Raw genomic sequence first — 3,569 nt, 5'->3', positions numbered from 1 at the left:
AGAACCTATATGTTCTTCAATATTTATAACAGTTTTCTTTGTGGTGACAAAGGATTGGATATTGAAAGGATGACCAGCGATTGGAGAATGGATGAACAAGTTATAAGAGTACAATGGAATACTACTATGCTATAAGAAATTCCGAGTAGGTTGTTTTAGGAAAACAAGGGGAAAGTTGCATTAAGTAATTCAGGCATGATCAAAAAGAGAATGTTCTATACGGCAACAACAACATTATCAAAGAATAACTATGAATGACTAAGCTATTCTGAGTCATATGAACATTCCAGTGAACAAGGAAAGACTTATGAAAGAAAATAGAGAAAGGACTGATGTATGGAAATATGTCTTGGTCTCACATATATGTATCAAATGTTGGCCTTCTCTAATACTGTTTTGGGAGGGAGAGAGACATCTTGGACCTCAAATAATCCCCCCCAAAATTAAATAAATATAAAATTGTTAAAATAATAAAAATAGCCAACAACACAATATTTACATGGGTATTGGGAATTGAAGATCCAGCATATTGTCAAGCTGTAATTTAGAGTTTCTTGCCAATTGGCAGCTCTACTGGGTCCATTTCTAACCACTCCTATCAAAAGCCTTGATAATATATTATCTTTGTTTAGATTCAAGTATTCCCATGATATCTAAGAACCTGACACTTTCCCCTTGTCCCTAGAATTCAGTGTTCCTAGTACAGTATTAGGACACTAGAGATGCTTGATAAGTATTGAATTTTTTTTTTCCTTTTAAGTCTCAGAACCCCTGAGATAAGGGGGCAGGTCCAGGCTTGAAAACCCTCCTTTCATTTCTGAAAACCCTGAACCCTCCTCATGCAGCCAAAAATAGTGTTCAAGAAAAGCCATCAGAGAGAGGAAATGGTGCCAAGAACCATTAAAAAGTCATGGGAATCAAACCCACAAGAAAGTAAATTTAAGTGGCAAAACGATGTATTCCAGACAGAGTTGTAAACAGTACAAAGCAATAAGAGTTTTTCTCTCCAGAACACTTTCATCCTAGGGAGGGAACAGAATTCCTCTTCAGCAAGATCTGGGGGAGGGGACACATTCCCTCTGTGTTTCATTCTCACGCATTGGAAAACAAGCATGTCCTCCACATGCTAACACCTTGAAGAGAAGAAGTACTCTTCTTTGTCTAAGTTAGGGTCGCTCCCTCCCCTTCATACTCTTTCCCTTCAGTATATTTTCCCCATCACCTCAACTGTCCCTGATCCCAGCAGACTACCCATGAATCAATTGGTTTGGGAATCCAGAACATGTGGAATGTTGAGGGTCAGTGTGATGATCTTGAGCACATCAAATAACAGAATTTTTCCAAGGTGTTATAATTTCCAGATGCTGCTCTGATTCCAGTTTGGAAAATATATCTATTGAGTAAATAAGAAGGTACATATGAGAGCTTTTGTTACAGTGTGGCCAGTTAACTCTAGGAGTTCCCCACACAACCAACAAAAATGGATGATCCTTATTTATGCTAGCCATGGAAAACTTCTTATTTGTCTTATTTGTCCCCCCCTTTTTTTTCTAATTCAGTGAAAAGGATGTGAATGGACAAAGATTTCATCAGAAATCTCAGGCAAGTGATAGATAGCTCCTATTTTGTTTAGCTCCCCTTCGGGTTGTTAGTCGAGCAGCAATTAAACTTGACAAAATAGTGATTAAAAAACAATGAGAAGCAAATGTACCAGTGCTCCAGCGTGCATCCAAACGATTCTGAAAATGATCTCTTAAGTGTTTGGAATAATCCGATTTACTTTCCTACCACAGGAATGAGTTTTCCAAAAACAGCTCTTAGAAAGGGCAATCAATCTGCCACAAGCATTGCAGGCCCCCACTCCCTTGCAGTATTTCCTTCTAATGGATTCTCTCTCACTACAAATTCCAACTGTAGTTCCCAGATCAGATTCATTAGGCAAGAGAACAAATGCTCCAAAGATACCCAGAATTAAGTGTTTTCCTGCTACTCTTAATAATGTGGGAGAAAAGTAAAATTTCTTAGCCATACTTTGGCTTCGTGGATGTCTGATCCACCAACTGCTACTCCCCCTGCTCCTAAAAGGTCAGAACTATCTTAACCTGAGAATGAAGCTGATCTGTAGTCAAGAATGACAAATGCTGATGAAGTCATTTTAAATTCTGTGATTGGCCCGTCTCCTGAATGCTTCTTTGTCATCATGTTCCTAGCCATAAAGAAACTAGTCCAATGAAAAGGGTGGATCTATACAACATCTGGCTACTCCAAGTGGGAATTGAAGATTATAAGGAGAATCTTGTAGGGAGAAGATGTATCAGCACAGTGCATTTACAGCTGTGGGCTTTTTGTTGTTTGTTTCAATTCTTGATACATCTGCTTTTGTCAAGCTACTTGTCATCTCCCTGTCTGTGTCTCTTTCTCTGTATTTGCTCTTCTCCATCTTCATGAATCTCTCAGTCTTTCTATCATTGTTTTTCTCTGTCCCTTAATTTGTCTTTATCTCTGTGTATCTTTATCTCAGCCTCTCCATGTCTGTATCTTTCTTTCTCACACTCTGTCTCTCTATTACTCTCTGTCTCTGTCTCTAACTGTCTCAACATAAAAGCAGCTTTTTTTTGATATTTCTAATTATAGATGCCATCTATGTCTCCTAGGTCGATAGGACAAAGCATTCTGCCTGTTTCCAGAGTTGCTTAGATCTTGCTTATGGTTGACATTTTCACCTTTTCTTCGGAAATGAATTTTTGTTGTCTGAGACCACAAATCTCAGCATTTTGATCCAACTAATTCTGCCCCATTCCCCTCATTGCTCCCCAGAATCCCCATTTCTATAGCACCTTAGGTTAACAAAGGTTAACAAAGCACTAATTTCCTAACAGCCCTATGAAATAAGCAGTGCAGGTCTAATTTTCTCCAGATGAAGAAGCAGCCTCAGAGAAGAAAGATGACTTAATCCATAATGATACAACATAAAACAACTAGTATAAAACAAGGAAAGATTCAGTGGACCTTCTTTCCAAAAATGTTCTTAGATAAGCTCTCAATTTACATCCAGAAGAAAGGAAGTACCTTGAGTGACTCAATGTCACTGGACTTATAGATCAAAAACCCTAAATTCTAATTCTAGTTCTGCCACTAAGCATGTAACTTTGACACTTTACCTCAGTTACTTCATTTGAAAACTGCAAGAGGTGTGTGTCTGTCTGTGTGATACATTTCATGTCCTTAAGATTCTATGTTCTGATCTTGCTTCAGCAGCATATATAATAAAATTGGAATGATACAGAGAAGATTTGCATGGCCCCTAGGTAAGAATGACATGCAAATTTGTGAAGCATTGAATATTTTTCGATTAAATGCAGTTCCATCCTCCATTTCCAAACTGTACTATATTGGAATAAAACTCTTGACTTCTGAAGAAAAAAAAAAGGTTCTAATTCTCTCTATACTTAGCTCTATGCTCTTGGCCAACTCACTTTAACCAATGTGACTAAACCTAGAGCTTTGACTTTGAATCCCATCTCAGCCACTGAGTTGCTATGTGATCTGGGTAAAACTTGTAACCTCTC

The 3,569-nt window shown here is 38.0% G+C and overlaps 1 non-coding gene across 1 annotated transcript; it reads left to right on the top strand.

Moving 5' to 3' along the window:
• Positions 1-3,246: 3,246 nt before the first annotated feature.
• Positions 3,247-3,349, top strand: LOC127558416 (U6 spliceosomal RNA). The gene has a single exon (XR_007952812.1). It is a non-coding gene; the product is annotated as a U6 spliceosomal RNA (small nuclear RNA).
• Positions 3,350-3,569: the final 220 nt, after the last annotated feature.

Source organism: Antechinus flavipes, chromosome 3 (assembly GCF_016432865.1).
Source record: "Antechinus flavipes isolate AdamAnt ecotype Samford, QLD, Australia chromosome 3, AdamAnt_v2, whole genome shotgun sequence".
NCBI lineage: Eukaryota > Metazoa > Chordata > Mammalia > Dasyuromorphia > Dasyuridae > Antechinus > Antechinus flavipes.
This window is presented reverse-complemented; position numbering and strand designations above follow the sequence as displayed.